The 23690-nt window shown below is 47.3% G+C and overlaps 1 protein-coding gene across 1 annotated transcript in view; it reads right to left on the bottom strand.

Moving 5' to 3' along the window:
• TAP2 (transporter 2, ATP binding cassette subfamily B member) overlaps positions 1 to 23690 on the bottom strand; it is an 88775-nt gene that overhangs the window by 64560 nt on the left and 525 nt on the right. The window lies entirely within an intron of this gene.

Below are 23690 nucleotides of genomic sequence, written 5' to 3'. Positions count from 1 at the left end.
TTTATTCCTGATTAATGGCCCGTACACACGATCCGAAAATCGGACGAAAAACACAGCTTTCGATCGTACAATAATCGGATCATTAGTACAGAGCTTTCGAGAGCAGATCACGACAATTCATCCGATATAATTTTCAATCGGACAAGCACAAAAATTTTCCTTGTACGATACCAGATCGTACGATTTTCGTTTAGTCAATACAGTTGTCGCCCGAAAATACAATACAAATACATTACAACACATGACATCACTTCCGATTTTTTTTCTGTCGTAACAGAATTTTTGTAACTTTAGTAACCTATTCAATTCATACTTGCGACTATTAAGCGAAAAAAGTCGGACAACCTGTCATCCGATTTTCGGATCGTGTGTACGGGCTATTAGACTACATAAAAACCCAAAGAGGAGAACTGGGCAGGACTATTAACATTGCTCAGGCTTTCTTAGCAGCAGAAGAAAAAAGTACAGCAAAAAAAAGCTCACTAGATTGTTGGTAGGATCAACAGATATTTTTTTATGCATACTGGGGTTGATTTACTAAACCCAGAGAATGCAAAATATGGTGCAGATCTGCACAGAAACCAGCTTCCAGTTTTTTTTTCTAAAAGCTTAATTGAATAAACTGAGTTAGAAGCTGATTGGGTATCATGTACAGCTGCACCAGACTTGATACTTTCCAGTTTTAGTAAATCACCCCCACAGTGTTTTATATGGACACAAAATGTGGAAAAATTTGCATGAATTGGAGACATTTACGGAACGTGTTTTTTATTTCATTCTTACATACACTTTAACCTTCTATATTCACACTTCTACATTTCAGTGTGATGCATTACAATCCCAGTTTGCTGCGACACAAAACACTTCCAAAGGAATGGAATGGTTATTCATGTAAAATGCATCACTCTACAAACTGCACAAACTCTACAAACTGCACAACTGACAAATTCAGAATTGTTAGCTTATTGACTCCGGATTTACAATGTGACATCATGTTAATGTGCATGATACTGTAATGCAAAGGCAACACACCTTATGTTTCCTAATGTGGACAACCTAGCCATCCCCAGCCATTAAAAAGATAATGGCTGACATTTATCTGACATTTACTTTGCTAAAACACTTTTTTTTCATAAACAACTGCCATTTTTGTACCAACATATATGTATTGATTTTTAGAATTTCAAAACACAGAATAACAATAAAGAAACCACTCACAAATACAATCAACCTGACTACATACCAAAAACTGAGATGTCTATTATAGTTCTAAATACTATATAAACAACTAAATTGCATAATAATACATCTCTACAAGAGATAAGTAAACCCTTACAGACACAAAAAAAAAGGGGGGTTCACACACAACTGCCACTTTTAACTGTTTTAGGCGGAGGGTAAAACAAACCATAAAGCGGTAATAAATCGAATGCTTTAAAAAAAAAAAAAAAAAACAGCAAGACAATGGCATAATGTGCTAGTATGCATCTCATACTAACACATTATGCATTTCTTACCTTGGAACAAAGCCCTCCAGCGGCGCGCTGTTACCGCTGACAGGGCTTCCATCTTCACCCGGTCTTCCATCAGGGTTCGTCTGACTGGCCAAAGCCAACATGACGTCACTCCCGCACATGTGCGTGGGAGTCACGGACATGGCACAGAGCGTATGCGCTGGTGACGTCACCGGCTGCATGTAATGTGAATATCTCCTAAACTGTGCATGTTTAGGAGATATTCGCTGTACCTACAGGTAACTCTTATTATAGGCTTACCTGTAGGTACAAGTTTAAAAAAAGACTTTGCTACCACTTTAACGTCTGAACACAATTTTTCAGCTTTGACATGTGTTTGTAAAACTGTACACATTCTTGCAACTACAAAATCTCCGGATTTTGTTTAGTATCAAAGAAAATTTGGCCCAAAATGGTAAAAAAAAAATCAAAGAACAGCCCAAAATAAATTGTCCTTCTCCTGACAATCTCAGCTATACCACATATGTGTGTGCTATTTGTTGTATGCACCTGTAGTATGGCCCAGAAACAATAGTGTGCATTTTGCTTTTTTTTTATCCTACTTAAAACACACTGACACAAATACTAATTTAAAAAAAAACTGAACCTGCCCTTTTGACACTTGACGTGACCCTTAGGCCTTATTCACACCTATGCATTTTTAGTTCTTTTTGCATTTTGCAAATTTGCACTACAGAACGTGTTCCATAGGAAACCATGTTAAATGGACTGTAGTGCAAATCTGCAAAATGCAAACAGCACTTAAAATTTATAGGTGTGATTCAGGCCTTACACTTATGCCGCGTACACGGTTGGATTTTCCGACGGGAAATGTTCGATGTGAGTGTGTGTGTGCTCCAGCGGACATTTGCTGTCAGAATTTCCACCAACAAATGTTTGAGAGCAGGTTCTCAACCAACAAAACTTGTTGTCGGAAATTCCGATCGTGTGTAAATAAGTCCAACGCACAAAAGCTCACGCATGCTCAGAATCAAGCAGAAGAGCTGCACTGGCTATTGAACTTCATTTTTCTCGGCTCGTCGTACATGTGGTATGTCACCACGTTCACCACGTTCACACATTTGTGTGACCGTGTGTATACAAGACAAGTTTGAGCCAACATCCGTTGGAAAAAAATTCATGGTTTTGTTGTCGGAAAATCCTATCGTGTGTACGGGGCATTATAGTAACCCTGGCACTGACCTAGATCAAACCTAGCTATTTTTTATTTTTTATGTTTTCTTATTATTAATATTACTATTATTATCCACTTGCCGACTGCATTACTCAGTTATACAGTGGCAGAGTGGCTCTCCTGTGCTGGATCACGTGAATAGTACATGATCAGCACTTCTGGGTAGAGGCCTAGGGCAGCACAAGGCCCAGGCCTAGGGCAGCACTTTGCAGGGGGACAGCACGGTAAGAGTCCCCACCGGGGGGCAGACTGGGCTGAGAGGCAAATTAGTCTAGGGCCCCCATAAAGCGGCCGCACTGCTTCCGGTATGCGGAAGCACAAACCTTCCTCACTGTGCTATATGTTTTCTGCTGCACCATTGGCATGGTTATATCTTCTTAGTCCTCTCCATAAAATTATCAGAAATTTGTGCTTAAAGTAGAACTATAGGCAACACTTTTTTTTTGGATAGAATAATAATATAGCCCCTGTCAGTTTATTTTTTACCATCCCTGTTCCATTGCAGAAATTTCCCTTCACTTCCTGCCCCAGAGCCAAACAGGAAGTGAGAGGAAATCTATGCAAATTAAGGGAATCCATTCCCCCCAGGCCCTCAGAACTAGTGTCCCCACGTGAAAATTTCAGGCGGGTCTTAAACAGCAAGGGGTGTGGCCTTGACAGGAAGGGGTGGTCATATTCAAATTAGGAGGTGCACGAGTTTAGTCAGGCCTAGGGCAGCACAAAACCTAAATACACTACTGGGTAGGGAGCGTACGAGCACTCCGCTGGCGCTAGGGCTGTGCTGTGATTAGACACAGACCGGCTCTGTGATGTCAGCCGACAGCGGGCTTCAGCCCATTGTCTGCTGAATAGAGGTCACAGGGGTGCAGAACTACACTCCTGTGATCCACAGAAGTACAGTTCTCCTTTAATATTAATACTTGTATTTGGGATAATGCACAAGGCCTGTGCGCTCCTCTTTCGTTTCTGCGTGTTTTTGCACCTCTGATGCACTGATTGCGGTTGCAATGCTTTGCAGTGCTGAATGCAAATATTTAATAAATTTACATGTTTTTATATTATCAATGTTGGTGCATTTATTATATTTTTCCAAAAGGTGGACTGGGCCTTTAAAAGAGAAGTATTTTTTGGGGTTTTTTTTTTCCCATATTCATACTTACCTAGGTGCAGCATCTGTCCCCCGGCGCCTCTACACTGAGAACCGAGCGATCGAACACCACCGATCACTCGGTTTTCAGGGCTCCGTGAGCAGAGAGCTGCAGACTGTGACAGCTCTCTGCTCATCTCCCTCCATGATCATTGGAGCGCTGAGCTGTGGAGGGGGCAGAGCGGGCCGTCTCAGGCTCTCAGCGACTTGCTGAGAGGCTGAGCGGGGTGTCAGTCCAGGCACCTGGCAGATCCTGACTACCATTGTTGGGATGATGTGGTGCCTGGTCAGACACCTGTGACATTTGGCTAAGATCAAGTGTAGTATCTGTTCTTATCAGTTTCCAGAGGAGGCGCTGTGTCACTCTCGTTGGGGAGGGCCAGCAAATCCAATGGTGTCATAGTACCTGGAAAGGCGATACTCAGCAGGGACTACGCCGTGTTGCCCGACAGTATACTGGGGACCGGCCAATGGTTGAGTCTGAGCCGTCTGGAAGGGTGCTCCTGGTGGGGATGGGTGCTGCATTTTGGTCTGGCTGAAGGGTCGGGTCCCTGGCCTTCTGGCCTGGATTGTGGTAGCTCTAGCTGCTGACAGTTATTTGGGTAGGAGAATGCTTACTCCCCTTTTGCAGGAGGGGGGGAGTGGCTAGTATCCATTTACCCAAATGTGAAACTGGAAGGGGTGATGGGAGTGACGGTGGAGCCCTCGGGGCAAGGGCTCTCACCAAGCTTCCTGAACCTCATGCCTTTTCTGTCTGCGGTGGGGGCTGTCGTGGTCTAGGCTGTGGGCCGGGGTAGGTCTTGAAAGCCTATGGAGTAGTGCCCCTGGGTGGCAGCCAGGGGTGCCATAAGATCACTGTGAGTGGCAGTCACTTTGATTTTGGGCACCACGGTCACTGCACCATAACACGCTTTTTTTGCACCTGCCTCTTGGGCCGCGCCTTTTGGCTAGGACCAGAGGAATTTTTTATTCCTGGCCGGAGGGCCTGGTCATTGTTTTACACAATGGCCACTTCTTTCACTCTCCTCTTCACTATCCCTTCCCCCACTTTTTTATTTATTTGAATCCTATGTAGTTTGTCACGTCTTGTTTTGCACGATTAGTAAGGATGCGGGTCCTCGGGCCAGCCCTGAACGTCTTGGGAAGGGGTGGACATGGCCTTTTGGCTTAGTTCGCCCTCTCTCATGGGGTCTCCCTTCGGGGGAGCCCCACCTAGTACTTGGGTGGGTCCTGTCTCGGCAGGCCCTCCAGAGAACGGGGTCTGTCTGGTTTCGGCCAGATAGACCATTGTAAGTACCTTTGTCCCCGTCTGGAGCCTAACGCCCCGGGGGATCAGGGAATTGGCACGTCTTGTGTACCCGTGGCACTTTTTTGTGAGCACTCTTTATGTGTGTGCACATTTTTTATGCACCGGGTGAAGTTTTTGGGTGTGTTTTGCACGCCATAGGCTTTCAAAAAAACCTGTGACATCAGCTTCTCGGCCTTTTGGCTAAGATCAAGTGTAGTATCGACTTTAGCCCTTAGGGGTGTCCCTGCTTCACAGCTAGGACGTTGAGAACCACTTGCATCTATCCAAGCTAATTGGTCCTTGTGGGGTACCCTCTGCTCGGCCTGGTAGGATCGTTGATTAAATTCAGCTTCACCTACTTGCTGCTATTGGGTTAGAGGCTTAGCCCCCACAAGGAACGAGATTGCGGTCTTCCCTCCTCCCCCACTCCGCATTACTACCTCCGGGCAGTAGATGCTAGAGCCTTTGTAAAGGCTAAGAGAAAGAGCGAAGACGTCGAGGAACCAGAAGGAAGCCGCCTAAGAAACATCTGAAGCGACATCCAACTCCTTGACGATGGGGAAGAGCGAAAAGAAGACCGGAAAAGAGAAGAAGAACCCCGTTCCAGCCACTTCCTCCAAGCCCGGGAATGCCGCTGCCTCAACCCCTGCCCCTACCCCGGCCGGCACCAGCCGACCGGGACCAGCCAAGCCAGACCAGCCTGCAGACGGGCTCCCAGCTTTGGAGCCATGGATGAAGCAGACGGTCGTGCTGCAGCTGAAGGAGGTGGACGGAAGAGTCCCCGACATGACCCCGGAGATCTTCGGAAAGAAGATGATCCTGGAACAGGGGTTCAGCAAAGCGGAGACGCTTTCTGTGCAGGCCTTCACAAGAGGTATATTCTTTATAACTTTTGTGTCGTTTCAGGTCTGCAGGAGATACTGGGAGATGGTGAAGACCAGTGGCCCTGAATCCCCTTTCCGGAAGTTCACTGCGAACTGCCCCATAACACGGGACGAAAAGCGGGTGACAGTGGCCATGAGGAACCCCCATACCAGTGGAAAGGACATAGCCACCTACCTCCAGAGGTTCTGCACCGTGGTGAAGGACCCGATCCAAATCTTCGATGCCAACGGCTTCTGGATAGGTAAGTGGTCTGTGCTCTGCAAACTGAGGAAAGACCCTTCGGGGGACATCCAGCACCTGCAGCCTTTCTTCTCCCTGGGATCCTCCGCAGAAATCCTTTTCTATCCCGGCATACCCTACAACTGTAACAAGTGTGGGCAGCCGGGACACATAGGTAAGGATTGTACAGAGCTTGCTTGCAAGTTCTGTAGGGTGACAGGCCACGAGACCAAGGACTGTCCGAGGTCCAAAGCCTGCAACCTTTGCGGATTGGCAGAGCATGTCTTCAGACACTGCCCCCAGAGAACCCGGACCTACGCTGGAGCTGTAAGCCAGGGTAAGCCATCCGGGAGGAAGCTGCCAGAAAAACCGAAAGAACCTCGAAAGGCCAAAGGTAAGTCCACTCCCGCCCCTCCTGCCCCTACCCCTGCCCCTGCCCCTACCCCATCCCCTACCTCCAGCACATCCCCACCCACCCCCTCTGTGCCGGAGGAACCCCTCCCCACCCCTTCCCCCCCCAACCTGTCCTCCCTGGAGGACTTCCCCACCCTCCCACCCCCCTCCACCCCCACCAGTGGCCCAAGAGGAAGCCGCAAACGTAAGCCAGAGAGCCCAACAGCTGAGGAACCTGCCACCTCCACCAAACGGCCCAACGGGGCCCAACGTGACAGCGATGGACCCGTGCAAGTAGTGGAGGACCTAGAGTCTGCAGGAGAGGAGGAGGAAGGGGAGGAGATCGTGGTCGACCCTGAGCATGACCTCCCCCCCAACGTCCACATCAGCCAGCAGATGATGGAGTCTGTCCTTGAAGAGCTGGGCCTGGCCCAGAACACAGGACAGGCAGAAGACGCAACGGAAGAGCCACCCCCCCCCTCCGGGGAGGTAAGTTCGGACCCTTGTTAACTAGACCCTCATACCCTTTTTCATTATGGCTGAGATCTCAATCTTTTCCATTAATGTGAGGAGTATCAGGGATACATCTAGAAGGCAAGCGGTCCTGACCTTTCTTTCAAGTCAGCAGAGTGATGTCTACATGCTTCAGGAGTGCGCCCTTCCTCCCTTGAGGAGGTACACTCATCTGTCCTCCCAGTGGACCCTTGGTCCCTCCTACTGGTCTGGGGGTGGCGATTGCAAGTCTGCAGGAGTAGCCATTCTGGTCAGGGGTGGGCGCTTCACGGTTGACTCTATCCATGAGCTAGTCTGTGGCCGTCTTTTGGTCATAGACGGCTCGTGGGTGGAAGAGCCAGTTAGGCTCATCAACGTGTACGCCCCTCCAGACAAGAATGCGCGGCTGGAACTTTTCCAGACCCTGCGGACCCAACTCGTCACCACCAGAGCAGTAGTGATCGGCGGTGATTTTAACTGTCCGATCGAGGAGGATGGGCGCAGCTCCAGCATATACGCAAAACTTGATGCTACTTCTAGGCTGCTCAAGGAGATGATCTCGGAGGCCTCCTTGCAGGACGCCGTGGGATCCATAGGGAAAGGGACCGTGAACTATTCGTGGTGCCGACCCGATGGATCTGTGCGTTCCAGGATTGACTTCGTGCTCACTTCAAGAACAGTCAAGCATCGTGAGTTCTCCATGGTCCCCTGCTTTTTCTCTGACCACAGGGCTATTCACTTTCGGGGTGACCTGGGCGAGGGCTTTGCCCGCGGACCGGGTTCCTGGAAGCTGAATAGCACCCTGCTGGAAAACGAGGAACTGATGGAGGAACTCCGGGAGGCCTATGCCACCTGGACGGAGGAAAAGAGATTCTTCGGAAGGGTAAGTGACTGGTGGGAGTTTGTGAAGGTTAAGCTGCGCAGCTTCTTTCAGGCAAGGGGACGCCAGCGTGTGTGCGCCAGGAGGAGGGAACTCAGGAGACTGCAACGTCAGTTGCAGTCCCTGCAGGACCTTCATCACTGCGGCTGGGACGTTAGGCAGGACCTGGAGGACACCAAGAAGAGCCTGAAAGGACACTTCGAGGAAGAATCCAGGCACATTGTCTTCCGTGCCAAGGTGGAGAATCTTGAGAAAGGTGAGAAGTGTAATTCTTTCTTTTTCAGGAAACTTCACTCAGGACACACACCCTTGTCAGAGCTGCGTGACGAGACCGGAACACTCCAGAAGGGGAAGAAGGCTGTGATGCAAGTGGTCAGCGACTACTACACCAACCTCTACTCCCCGAAAGAAACGGACACACAGGCGGCCGACAGGTTCCTGTCAGGTATCTCTAACCAAATTGATCCTGCAGGTTCATCAACCGTCAACGCCCCCTTGGTGTTGGAGGAGCTGCACTCTGCCGCTAAATCCTTTAGGCGGGGCAGGACCCCGGGCTGCGATGGTCTCCCAGTTGAGCTCTATGTAGCACTGTGGGATCTCGTGGGCCCGGACCTGCTCGAGCTGTACGAGGAGATGGGGGTGGAGGGCAGAATGCCTCCGTCACTGAGGGAGGGGATGATCACGATTTTGTATAAGCGGAAGGGGGAGAGATCGGATCCTAAAAATTGGCGTCCGATCTCTCTTCTGAACGTGGACTACAAAATCCTCGCCAAGGTCCTGGCCAACAGGCTGAAGTCTGTCATCGGACAGATCATCCACCCGGATCAGACTTGCGGCATTCCTGGTCGCAGGATTGCGGACAGCCTTGCGCTTGTCCGGGACACGGTCCAGTACATTCATGGCCGCCGTGTGCACGCGGCCCTGGTCAGTCTTGACCAGGAGAAGGCCTTTGACCGTGTCTCCCATGAGTTTATGTGCAGAGCTCTGCGCAGGTTTGGTCTTGGGGAAATGTTTTGTTCGTATGTGAATGTGATGTACACTGACATTTCTAGTTTGGTGCTGGTTAATGGCTGGAAAACTGACCCCTTTCCAATTTTGTCTGGGGTCAGACAAGGCTGCCCTCTCTCACCTCTGCTTTTTGTTTGTTGTATAGAGCTCTTCGCCCGAAGCATCAGATGGAACCCAGAGATCAGAGGGATCACCGCACCAGGACCGGACAGACGGGAGGTCAAGTGCTCACTCTACATGGACGACGTGACGGTGTTCTGTGCTGATCGGCGCTCCATCGACACACTCGCCCAGACCTGTGAGGACTTCGGCCAAGCTTCAGGGGCAAAGGTCAACTGCGGGAAGTCAGAAGTCATGCTCTTCGGAAAGTGGTTCCTGCCTTCTTCTGCACCAATACCTTTCAGCGTCAAGACGGACTTCATCAAAATCCTTGGGGTCTGGTTTGGAGCTGAGGGCGCAGCCCTGAAGTCCTGGGAGGAAAGACTGTCTAAGATGCGACAGAAGTTTGGACTTTGGAGCCTCAGAGAACTCACCATCGAAGGCAAAACACTGGTACTCCGCAGCGAGATCCTCCCTGTGTTGCAGTACCTCGCCCAGGCATGGCCCCCTCGGGTCAACACCTGTAAGGCCATCACCAGGGCGGTGTTTCACTTCATCTGGAGCTCTAAAATGGACAGAGTGAAGCGGGCGGTTATGTTCAAGGAACCCCTCAAGGGCGGTAAGGGCGTGCCCGACATCGCTACACTACTGAGGGTGTGCTTTGCATGTAACTGCATCCGCAGGACATTGGTGGACAGAACTGTGGACTCTGGTGGTAACTCTATGTCCCGTTTTTTCCTCTGGGACAAATGGGACAGCTCCATCCCCTACAACTGGGACACCCCTTGGTACTACTTGGACACCTTCAAGTTTATTAAGGAGCTGGGGCTACATGGAGTGAAGCCCGACTTGTGGAAGCCAAAAACTATCCACAAGTTGATCAGAGCATCGGACATTGATGAGACTGTTCCAGGCCTCCCTTCAGCCACTTGTAAAGTGGTCTGGAGGAATGTTTCTTCAAAGAGACTCACCAACAGGCACAAAGATCTGGCATGGATGGCAATCCAAGGGGGGTTGCCACTCAGGACATTCATGCATGCCAGAAACCTGTGCAGATACAGGCACTGCCCCTTTTGCATCATCCAGGAGGAAACTGCTCTGCATGTTTTCTGGGAGTGTCCCTTTGCACAGGACCTGTTGAGGGCCTTGGAACCTGAACTCAAAGACTTTGTACCACAGACTGCTATAACACACTTTGGTGTGTTGAACGGACTCTTCTGTGGAACTCATTCACAGGAGGACATTGACGGTGCCTGGCGGGTGCTGTGCTGCTTTAAGGACGCTTTATGGTGCGCCAGAAAGCGCCTCATCCACCAGCGGGAGAGGATGTCCATCGAGGACTGCCGCAGACTGGTTCACAGTCTGCTCAGAGACTATCACTTGATGGACTTCAAGGAGGAAGAGGAGGTCTGAAGATTTCCCCATCCCCCCCCCCCCCTCCCACCCGTGTATCCTTTGGCAGTTCAAATAAAGCTTCGGGCCTGTGAACTCTTTATTCCCTCCCCTACCCCACCTTCTCCAACCCCCCCATCACACCCGTTGCCCATTTGAATGTTATTTGACTGTATGACCGGACTTTTTGTGAAATGGTTTTAAAGTACTGCTTTCAGGGTAATGCGGCGTCATGCATGATGTGATGTTTTGGGGTACTATTACTCTGCACAACACATTAGGCATCATACCGCAGGATGAATGTAATTTATTTGTATGCTTGGCAATGTACTGTTATGTAGTGTATTTATGCGCTGCGTCGCAGTACTGAATGTACCCTGTTTAAGTATTTGTTTTTTGTATATTTTCTTGCAAAATAAAGTATACATTTTCAATCAAAAACCTGTGACATCAGCTGAGAGCAGACTTCAGTCCACTCTCTGCTGAAAACGGGTCAAAGGAGTGCAAAACAAATTGCACTCCTGCGATCTATAGGAGAAGCAAAGCCTAACGAACTTGGGCTGGACTTCTCCTTTAAATCTCATATGAGATTATAGTGACTGGGCTACTTCCACATTTAGATATCAGGATCAATATACTCTTTTTATTTATTTTTTATTTTAATGACTTCCTGGTGACATGTTCGTATTGTCAGCCATTATGCGACTTGTTACTCGGGGAGTCTACAAAATGGCCCGGCTGGGGAGAAACTGAAAGTTGACTTGATTCTTCAGGCTGGCACGCGGCCAGCATCGGTTACAGCGTGACTGAATCTGCTAGACGCAATACATGAAACATTGGGGGGGGGCAGGGGGAGAGCTGACTCATTCTCTGCTACAAATGGTTATTTCCATAGGCGTGTGCAGCCTATTGCATTAGGGTGTGCACCCCAAAGCTCAAACACTTGTGTGTGTTTGTGTGTGTGTGTGTGTATGTATATATATATATAGCCCCTTTCTGTTCCAACATGACTGCGCACCAGTGCACAAAGCAAGGTCCATAAAGACATGGACTTAACAAGGGTGGTGAAAAATGAACTTCAAGTGCAAAAATTCACATTATAATAGTAACTAAAACATATAAGAAATTACCGTATATACTCGAGTATAAGTCGAATTTTTCAGCACATTTTTTTGTGCTGAAAGTGCCCCCCTCGACTTATACTCGAGTCAAGCACTTTTCTGCAGCAAAAAATTTCATTTTCCGAACCATAACATATCCAAAGCTGAAGGTCCTATCACTAAGTGGCTCCGAGATACGGGGCCCCAAAATCGGTTCAGAAAATGTCATTCTCTGCTGCAGAAAAGTGCCTGACATTTTCTGAACCGACTTTGGGGCCCCATATCTCAGGGCCACTTAGTGCTAGGAACCCCAGATTTGGTGTGCAAACCCAGTGGAACTGGTACCATAACATATCCAAAGCTGGGGTTCCTAGCACCAAGTGGCCCTGAGATACGGGGCCCCAAATCCGGTTCAGAAAATGTCATTTTCTGCTGCAGAAAAGTGCTTGACATTTTCTGAACTGATTTTTGGGGCCCTGTATCTCAGGGCCACTTGGTGCTAGTAACCCCAGCTTTGGAAACTTTATGGTGCTAGTTCCACTGGGTTTGCACTGGGTTTGCACACCAATTTTAGGGTGCTTAGCACTAAGTGGCCCCAAGATACAGGGCCCCAAATTCGGTCAACTGTGTCCATCTGCAGCAATGTCATTTCGGGACCCTTTGGGTTCAGAGACCCCAAATTTTGGCTGCAGCTAGGGGGCATCTAGGAACCCTTAACTACTGAGTTTGAAGTTCAGGGGACCTATGGCTGCAAATGGGCACAGTGAGGCATGCAAATGGGCACAGTGATGCTGCAAATGGGCATTGTTGACCCTCTTTTCCACTTACAGTAGCTGTGCATTTCTCACCCTCGTCTTATACTCGGGTCAATAAGTTTTCCCATTTTTTTTGTGGTAAATTAGGGCCTCGACTTATACTCGGAACGACTTATACTCAAGTATATACGGTAAGTGTAACAATCAAAAATAAAAAATTCCAAATTGCTGTAATGGTGTGAACCGCCCAACAAAAAAAGTTTTTGCACTTCAAGTTAATCTGTATGACAAATATCCATAGGAGAGGTTTCCACCATCCCTGCTAAGTTTCATTTTTTTATGTCTTGTTTTCAGTTTGATGTGTATTATATGTGTTGTTACATATCACAGAGATTGATATTGAGGTAATTGATAGGGAAATCCCAGAACTATCAGTAATATTGAAGTTTATTGAGATTTCCATACATTAGAGGGTTTCACCATTATTGTTAAGTTATTTATCAATAAGATAGCGCTGTACTTTTTTTTTTTTTGGTGTGGGAACACATAACAGTGCTTAGCAGCAAGCCTTTTACTGACACTTTTTTATTTTACCTCCTGTTGTTTATTGTAAATAGTAGAGAGGTGATTACCTATTATAATAAAGATCAGCATGTGGCATTAATAAACATCAACGGATTTCAGTTGTACCCCACCAGGCCGGCCCCCATGGACAATGTGCCTGTCTGCACATTGAGTTCATCTCCCCATCCCTGCTCTCAGTGCACTGATCGGCACTGATTGGCAGCACTGATGCGCACTGATTGGCACTGATAGGCGTCACTGATTGGCAGCATTGATGGCCACTGATTGACGGCACTGGTTGGCAGCACTGACTGGCACTAATAGAAAGCATTGATTGGCAGCACTGAAAGGTGCACTGATTGGTGGAACTGATGGGCGGCACTGATGGGCAGCGCTGATGAGCACTAATTGGCAGCACAGATAGGCAGCACTTATGGGTGGCACTGATGGATATGGATAGGCAGCACTGATGGGCACTGATAGGCAGCACTGATGGGCACTGATAGGTAGCACTGATGGGCACGGATTGGCAGAATTGAGGGGCACTGATAGGCAGCACTGATCGGCACTGATAGGTGGCATAGGTTGGCACTGATAGGCGGCACTGATGGGCACTAATAGGTGTCATTGGTTGGCACTGATAGTCAGCACTGATGGGCACTTATTGGAAGCACCGATTGGCACTGATAGGCGGCACTGATTGGCACTGATCGGCAGCACTGATTGACACCGATTGGCACTGATAGGCAGCACTGATTGGCACTTATTGGAAGCACTGATTGGCACTGATAGACAGGACTAATGGGCACTGGTTGGCACTTATTGGAAGCACTAATAGGCAGCAATGATTGGCACTGATAGGTAGCACTGATCGGCACTTACAGGCAGCACTGATTGGCACTGATAGGCAGCACTGATTGGAACTGACAGAGGAGAGTGGGAATTTCACATGCAGCAGACAGAGAGGCTTGTAAGAGCCACTCAGTGTGTGCCGGCACCGAGGGGAGAGAACTGAGAGTTGGGCAGCTGCCTCACTTGATTGTGGGACAGGGGAGTGTGTGTTTATTAACCACTTGCTTACAGGGCACCTAAACCCCCCTCCTGCCCAGTCCAATTTTCATCTTTTAGCGCTGTCACACTTCGAATGACAATTGCGCGGTCATACAACACTGTACCCAAATGAAATTTTTATCATTTTTTTCCCCACAAATAGAGCTTTCTTTTGGTGGTATTTCATCACCTCTGGGTTTTTTATTTTTTTGTTAAAAAAAAATCAAAAATCACCGATGTTTTTTTTTTTTTTAAATACAAAACAGTTTTATATTTTTGTTAACACATTTTGCAAACAGGTCATTTTTCTCCTTTATTGATGTACGCTAATGAGGCTATACTGATGGGCACTGATAGGCTGCACTGATGGGCACTGATAGGCTGCATTGATGGGCACTGATAGGCTGCATTGATGGGCACGGATAAGGCGACACTGATGGGCACTGATAAGGGACACTGATGGGCACTAATAAGGTGGCACTGATGGGCACTGGTGGGCACTGATTAGGTGGCACTAGTGGGCACTGAGATGGCACTGATGGGTGGCACTGTTGGGCGGCACTGATGAGCATTGATAGGTGACACTGAAGGGCACTAATAGGTGCCACTGATAGCTGGCACTGATGGGTGGCAGTGATGGGCACTGATGGGTGGCAGTAATGGGCACTGATCGGCACTGGTAGGTGACACTGATAGGCAGCACTGTTAGGTGGCACTGATGAGGCACTGATTGGCATTGATAGGTGGCACTCGTGGGCATTGATAGGTGGCACTGATTGCTGGCAATTATGTACTGGTGGGCACTGATTCATGGCACTGGAAGGCGGTACTGGTTGGCACATATGAGATAGCTTCGCCTCTTCCTCTTCGGGACCAATGTCCCTTCAACAGAAGCCGGTGATCGGCTTCTTTTTCTCCTCACGCTGTTAGTGTGAGAAGAAAAAAAAATGATTACCGATCTTCTGTTTACATTACGTGATCAGCTGTCATTGGCTGACAGCTGATCACGTTGTAAGGGGTCGGGAGCGACCCCTTACTCCAATCTGTGATCACCCAAGTCTCATCGACTCGAGTAATCACAGCGCACACCACGTGCGCCCTTCAGGGGGCGTGGCTAGCATGCAAAGGGGAGGACGTCTATTGGCGCCCTCCCGGCAAAGCAGATCCGCGCTGTAGCCGTCATTCGGCTATAGTGCGGATCTGAAGGGGTTAAAAGTCAGCAGCTGTACTTTTTGTAATTTTGTAACAAAATTACCCCCTGAGGAAGATACATAATACCCCTTGTATCGACACGCGTTGGGGAAGGGGACAGGATGGAACGCTGGGCGGAGGACCTGATGCACACGATCAGCATACCAGCCCGATATCGGCCGGCTTATCACACTATATTGTGTCTTTTTAGAGTGGCTCCCTGAAGCGCCATGTAAATGTGAGTACCCTGCATGGGATTTTACTGTGTTCAATAAAAGTGTTTTATACTACACCATGAAGCCCTCTCTCTAGTTGGTATACCGAGGTTAAAAGTCGCATTCCTTTGAGGCGCAGTGACATATGATCAACTCAGGATCCTGGATGTACCACAGAACCCTTTCGTGGTTCAAAGGCGTTTTTGACCAAGCCTAACAGCAAGGCCACACGCCCTAAGGTGAGCAGATATCACCTAGGGGGAGCATTTGTGTGTGGACACAGCAACCTTTTTTTGGCATTTCACTGAATCGCATGGATTGTTGGAGCACCTATGGACTCGTTTTATTATTGCACTAATTATTGCACATTAATATATAACACTTCATATATTTTTTATGCATTTTATTGATATGTATTTCTTGCTTGTACTATTCTGGGATTATCATTTTCTCTGCGATTTTTGATTTTATGCAATATATAAGATAGTCATTTATATTTATATGTTATCACAGAGGTGTTCACGTATACGCACATTATCAATTTAATATTGCATATATTGCAGATTTAGCACTTTATTCATTATCGCATTGCATGTATAAGCACATTATCACATTAATATTGCATATGTTGCTACTTAGCACTTTATTTAATATTATATAGCACGTTTAGCACTTTGTGCTGGATCTTATGTTTTGGATAGCGCAGCGTATTTATATATATTCAGCTATACTTTTTGTAGCTGCTGATTTTTTTAGAAATACAAAACCGAATGGAACTCCGCTTTAATACATTTTATTTGGGATAAAGCCCTAGGCCTGTGCGTGTTTTTGCACCTCTGATGCACTGATTGCAGTTGCAATGCTTTGCAGTGCTGAATGCAAATATTTAATAAATGTACATTTTTGTATTTTATCAATGTTGGTGCATTTATTATATTTTTATTATATTTTTCCAAACGGTGGACTATGCCTTTAAATCTCATATGAGATTATAGTGATGGAGCTACTTCCACATTTAGATATCAGGATCGATTTATTCATTTTTTTATGACTTCCTGGTGACATGTTCGTATTGTCAGCCATTATGCGACTTGTTACTCAGGGAGTCTACAAAATGGCCCGGCTGGGGAGAAACTGAAAGTTGACTTGATTCTTCAGGCTGGCACGCGGCCAGCATCGGTTACAGCGTGACTGAATCTGCTAGATGCAATACATGAAACATGGGGGGGAGCAGGGGGGGAGCTGACTCATTCACAAATGGTTATTTTGATATTGCAATGATGTTATGCAGAGCTGCTGTTAAAAAATCACAGGGCCCCATACAGCCTATCTGACAGGCCCCCCCCCCATCCCTGACCGTGACTAAGGACATAGATTTATTAGTCCCTTTTTCTGTAGCCTCAGCTGCACGGATCAATGAATTGGAAACACTCTGAGGCTCTTGTTCACTCACAAACTGAAGCATAGTAAACACAGTTTACTATGCTTCCGTGATGAATGGACACAGGAGTGATTGGTACTGATCACTCACTGTGTTCATTCAGTAGAGGAAGGGACCAATACATTTTATATTTACCGACCCCTTCCCCGCTCTCCTTCCTGAAACATCCCCCTGTGTGCCCGCAGCAGCTGCCGACAGGAGGAAAGAGTAGGAAGCCAGAAGGGCTTTGGGGGACACAGGGGGGCCCAGACAGCAGATGGAAGGGGCGTATGTGCTAGAGCCATTTCCCCTGCAGTGAAGCCCAGGGGGGAAAAAATTAGGAGAAGCTGGCAGGGGGGAGGCAGAAGAGGATTGATGTCTGCAATAAGACAGTACAGCTGACCCCTCCTGCTCAGTAGGTGCCCAGCCCCCCTTTTGAACTGATGGGGCCCAGGCCCAGTACAGGGGGGCTGGCTGTACTGCCTTATCAGCAGCCCTGATGTTATGGCACGAGGAGAGATATATTTAAAGTGATTGTAAAGCTTTTTTTTTTTTTTAAACATGTCATACCTAAATGCTCTGTGTAATGGTTTTGCACAGAGCAGCCCCAGTCCTCCTCTTCTTGGGTCCCCCTCCATTACTCCTGGCTCCTCCACCCCGCCGAGTGCCGCCAGAGCAAGCTGCTTGCTATTGGGGCACTCGTGCGTGCTCACTCCTGAGCCTTGCTCTGTGTGTCCATAAGACACACAGAACAGATCTTAGCCCCGCCCCCCACTCCTCGTCAATGGCTGTGATTGACAGCAGCAGGAGCCAATACGAGGGTTTAGAATCTTCTCTGAACAGGGCACTTTTTTTTACTTTTATTTATTTATTTTTTTTGACAGAATTGCTTTAACATATAGAACTGATAGGATAGGATTACACAGGTGTACTCTCTCTCTAACTTTCTGAGATGGAAGAGAGGAGCACTTTTAGCACCAAATATTTAACTAAAGGACGCACCTTCTAACCACACTTCCGTCACACGGACCATAAAGCAGGTCGGCACCCGGCCCACTGCCGCTAAATGTCTGGGCCGTCATTGTACATGATGAATTCACGTGCACCCGACTCGTGGACATTTTAAACCCCTTAACGCCGACCGTACGCAAATATGCAGCTTCGGCTTGAAGGGGTTGTAGCGGGGTGATGCCTGCAGCTGCACACATCACCTCGGTACTGTTTTTTAGAAGCAGCTCGGTTGTTATCCCAAGCAGCGGGACTGGAATTACATTTCTTCAGTTGCTTTCTGATTTCTGGTTTTGGCCAATCTTGAAAGAGGAACTGCAGTCTACTCACATAATTTGTAATAAAAACATCTTTGCCATTCTGAAGCTTCCCTCCAACCACTTTGCATATTATTTTATATATACTGTGATTCTGTTCTTGACAAATATACTGCAGAAATCTCCCTCCACTGAGTCTGGCTGCAACCATTTTAACTGTGGGCAGCTAAAGCTGCTGCCTGTTCACTTCCTGGATTTACACATACACACAGAGGCACACCTCCAGCTCTGCAGCCCTGCAGCTCTCATTGTCCCTCGTATGACTCATCCCCCTCCCTTCCTGGCAAACTCTCACGAGAGTGAGAGAGAGCTCTGCATATCATAAGCCTAGGATTTTTACCAGACAAGAATCAGGAAGTGGGCTGTATAAAGTATTAAATTATAACTAAAGTTTTGGATGGAGTGGAGAGGGATTAGAACACCATTTTTTTGCGGTTTGTGCCTCCATTAACCTCCCTGGCGGTTTTCCCGAATGTGGCTCGGGGTTAAATTTCAGCACCATTAGCAGTAACCCTGAGCCACACTCGAGATTGCATTGCAGGATCCTGGTGCGGTATACTTACCTTGTCCCCAGGATCCTGCAATGTCCCCCCCTGTCTGCGATGTCCCCTGTGTCTGTGGGCTCTGCCCGATGCCTCTGTGTGGCGGGCTCCGTTCCCTGCGAGCGTCGTGACGCACAGGGGCGGAGCCGGCGGCAAATTACAAAAATTTAAAATTCATAACACATACAATACAGTGTAATCTTACAAATTACATTACTGTATGAAATCATTTCACCATAGTTTTGTCCCCAGTGCTTTGTCCAATGCCCTGCATGCAGTTTTATATTATATATACTGTTCTTTCTGCCTGGAAACTGGAGATTGTCCATAGCAACCAAAAAGTGTCCCTTTATGTCAAAAGTGGCTTTAGACCAGCTAGAAAACAGTGATAGTAAATTAGAACACTTGCAGAATTGAGCGATAGTAAATCGTGGGGAAATTAATTTTATTATTATTATATCAATATTTTTTTAAATTATTTATATTTATTTATTATATTATAATTTATGATTTTTTGTTTCAAACTTTATCATACCCAGGATGACTACTAGACTCTTGTTTAGACAGATTTAAGTGAGTTATTGCTAAGAATTACAGGCCTACAATATAAAACGCCAAATTTCTATGCAAAATAATTGTACCGCTTTAAGACGCAAAAATCTGACATAATCATACCGCCAGGGAGGTTACGGAGATTCACTCTCTCTATTGGTCCTGTTTACCATTATCATTCAGCTCTGGTTCACATTGGTGCGATTTGACATGGGATTTGACACGTCAATCCCCATGTCAAATCGGTGGAAATTGTTGGCAATGGCGCCGTCCTAAAAAGTAGTTTCAAAAAGTAGTTTCTAGTACTTTTTTTGATTTCGGAGTGCGATTTCCATTGACATCTGTGCAGAAACCCCGCACAGATGTCTCTGAAATCGCCGCCGAAATCGCGGGAATGAAATCGTGCGAGTTTAGCTGACATTGCACGATTTCATTCCCCGCACTCAGTGTGAACCTGGGCTGAAAGAGAAAGTAAAAGAAATGACCCAAATTTTGGGTTGTCCCCAGAAAAGTAATAGAGGGGAAATCTTCTAATGGGTACACTAGTTCTGGTGACCTGGGGGTCCCCAAGAAATTCCCTTGATTTACAGGGATTTCCTCTCACTTCCTGTTTGGCTATGAGACAGAAAGTGAAGGGAAATCTCTGCAATGGGACAAAAATGGCGGAAAAAAAAATTTGACCGGGGTTATAACTCTTCCTTGCTCTATCCATAATAAAAATAAAAAGTTTTGCCTGTAGTTCCACTTTAACTGCTTGCCGACCGCCGGCCGTCAATTGACGGCCAGGAGGCGCAGCTCTCGTGGCGGGCGGGCGTCATATGACGTCCTCGCTTTCCTAGGCCACCAGGGGGCACGCACCCACCGTGTCACTAGGCACCCGGTGCGCTTGCCCGGCGGCCGCGATGTCCGCCGGGCACCCGCGATTACCGGTAACACAGCAGGACCGTGGATCTGTGTGTGTAAACACACAGATCCACGGTCCAGTCAGAGGAGAGGAGACCGATGGTGTGTTCCCAGTACAGAAGAACACCGATCGGTCTCCTCCCCTAGTGAGTCCCCGCCCCCTACAGTTAGAATCACTCCCTAGCAACACACTTAACCCCTCCATCACCACCTAGTGTTAACCCCTTCACTGCCTGTCACATTTATACAGTAATCAATGCATTTTTATAGCACGGATCGCTGTATAAATGTGAATGGTCCCAAATATGTGTCAAAAGTGTCCGATGTGTCCGCCGCAATATCGCAGTCACGATAAAAATCGCAGATCGCCGCCATTACTAGTAAAAAGATAAAAAAAAAAAATGTTATAAATCTATCCCATATTTTGTAGACGCTATAACTTTTGCGCAAACCAATCTATATACGCTTATTGCGATTTTTTTACCAAAAATATGTACAAGAATACATATCGGCCTAAACTGAGAAGAAATTTGTTTTAAAGAAAAAAAAAATTGGATATTTATTATCGCAAACGGTAAAAATTATTGTTTTTTTTAAAACTTGTCACTCTTCTTTTGTTTCTAGCGCAAAAAATAAAAACCGCAGAGGTGATCAAATACCACTAAAAGAAAGCTCTATTTGTGGGGAAAAAATGATAACAATTTAATTTGGGTACAGTGTTGTATGAACGCGCAATTGTCATTCAAAGTGCGACAGCGCTGAAAGCTGAAAAATGGCTTGGGCAGGAAGGGGGCAAAAATGCCCGGTATTGAGGTGGTTAAAGCGGGGTTGCACTCAAATTTTTAACTTAATCTTATCCTCTTCAGTTAATTGCATAGATGTTCAAATGCCGCACAAATTTTTTTTTATCGCTGTAATTACCTTTATATTGTACTTTATTGTGGCTTCCTGTCTCTCCTCCCATGGGAGTAGGCGTGTTTATTGCCTTTCCCCGGCGCCGCACTGTCTCCTGGGAGCTTAGTGTCAGGCTTTCCATGATTCAGTGCGGAAACAATAATCATGCGTGTGAACAAGCTGTGAATGAACAGCATTCACCGCATCCAGGAAATCAATGCTTGTGGGCTTCACATGCCTTCAGAGTTTGTAACACGCCCCTCGTGGGCTCACTGCACTCGCCACGCTTCGGGCATGGCCTCACTGCGCTCGACATATTATTCTAACTCTATGTCCACTTGGTGGGGCTTTAACGTGGACATAGGGTAGAATGTAGTGCGCAGGCGCCGTGTACAGCTGACTCAGGTGTTCAGCTTTGGCTCTTTTTGGCGGCTCCCTTGTTGTTCCTACTGCGCAAGCGCTGTGCCTGTGCAGTAGAGGGGGGTCCTTATCCGCCGGGGAAACTTTCTCGGCAAGACACCGGCATCTGCCGGGCTTTCAGCCGAGAATCCCATGTGCGCATGCGCCGCTGCAGTCAGCGGCTCATTGCGAGGGGAATATCTCCTAAACCGTACAGGTTTAGGAGATATTTTTTTTACCTACAGGTAAGCCTTATTATAGGCTTACCTGTAGGTAAAAGTTTAAAAAATAAGTATACAAGCACTTTAAGATACTACAGGCATGCAACAGGAGATGGTCAGAGACTACCAGCTTGCTACAAAAGATAGTCAGAGGCTACAGGCATGGTACAAGAGACATTAAGAGACTACAGGCTTGCTATAAGAGATGGACAGAGAATATGGGCATGCAACAGGAGGTGGTCAGAGACTATAGGATGATGGTCAGAGACTATAGGAGATGGTCAGAGACTATAGGAGGTGGTCAGAGACTATAGGAGGTGGTCAGAGACTATAGAAGATGGTAAGAGGCTATAGGAGATGGTCAGAGGCTATGGGAGATGGTCATGGACTGTAGGAGATGGTCAGAGACTATATGAGATGGTCAGAGAATATAGGAGATGGTCAGAGACTGTAGAAGATGGTCAGAGACTGTAGAAGATGGTCAGAGACTGTAGAAGATGGTCAGAGACTGTAGAAGATGGTCAGAGACTGTAGGAGATAGTCAGAGACTGTAGGAGATGGTCAGAGACTGTAGGAGATGGTCAGAGGCTATAGGAGATGGTCAGAGGCTATAGGAGATGGTCAGAGGCTACAGGAGGTGGTCAGAGGCTATAGGAGATGGTCAGAGACTATAGGAGGTGGTCAGAGACTATAGGAGATGGTCAGAGGCTATAGGAGATGGTCAGAGGCTGTAGGAGATGGTCAGAGGCTGTAGGAGATGGTCAGAGACTATAGGAGATGGTCAGAGACTATAGGAGATGGTCAGAGACTATAGGAGATGGTCAGAGGCTATAGGAGATGGTCAGAGACTGTAGGAGATAGTCAGAGACTATAGGAGATGGTCAGAGACTATAGGAGATGGTCAGAGACTGTAGGAGATGGTCAGAGACTATAGGAGATGGTCAGAGACTATAGGAGATGGTCAGAGGCTGTAGGAGATGGTCAGAGACTGTAGGAGATGGTCAGAGACTATAGGAGATGGTCAGAGACTGTAGGAGATGGTCAGAGACTATAGGAGGTGGTCAGAGACTATAGGAGATGGTCAGAGGCTATAGGAGATAGTCAGAGGCTGTAGGAGATGGTCAGAGATTATAGGAGGTGGTCAGAGACTGTAGGAGATGGTCAGAGACTGTAGGAGATGGTCAGAGACTGTAGGAGGTGGTCAGAGACTGTAGGAGGTGGTCAGAGACTATAGGAGATGGTCAGAGACTGTAGGAGGTGGTCAGAGACTGTAGGAGATGGTCAGAGACTGTAGGAGATGGTCAGAGACTATAGGAGATGGTCAGAGACTGTAGGAGATGGTCAGAGGCTGTAGGAGATGGTCAGAGACTGTAGGAGATGGTCAGAGACTATAGGAGATGGTCAGAGACTATAGGAGATGGTCAGAGACTATAGGAGGTGGTCAGAGACTATAGGAGGTGGTCAGAGACTATAGGAGATGGTCAGAGACTATAGGAGATGGTCAGAGGCTGTAGGAGATGGTCAGAGGCTGTAGGAGATGGTCAGAGACTATAGGAGGTGGTCAGAGACTATAGGAGATGGTCAGAGACTGTAGGAGATGGTCAGAGGCTGTAGGAGATGGTCAGAGACTATAGGAGATGGTCAGAGACTATAGGAGATGGTCAGAGGCTGTAGGAGATGGTCAGAGACTATAGGAGATGGTCAGAGACTATAGGAGATGGTCAGAGGCTGTAGGAGATGGTCAGAGACTATAGGAGATGGTCAGAGACTATAGGAGATGGTCAGAGACTATAGGAGATGGTCAGAGGCTGTAGGAGATGGTCAGAGACTATAGGAGATGGTCAGAGACTATAGGAGATGGTCAGAGACTATAGGAGATGGTCAGAGGCTGTAGGAGATGGTCAGAGACTATAGGAGATGGTCAGAGACTGTAGGAGATGGTCAGAGGCTGTAGGAGATGGTCAGAGGCTGTAGGAAGTGGTCAGAGACTGTAGGAGATGGTCAGAGACTGTAGGAGATGGTCAGAGACTATAGGAGATGGTCAGAG

This window comes from Aquarana catesbeiana, linkage group LG09 (genome assembly GCF_042186555.1).
Source record: "Aquarana catesbeiana isolate 2022-GZ linkage group LG09, ASM4218655v1, whole genome shotgun sequence".
Lineage (NCBI taxonomy): Eukaryota > Metazoa > Chordata > Amphibia > Anura > Ranidae > Aquarana > Aquarana catesbeiana.
Note: the sequence above shows the minus strand (reverse complement) of the source record. Positions and strands in the feature narration are given on the sequence as shown.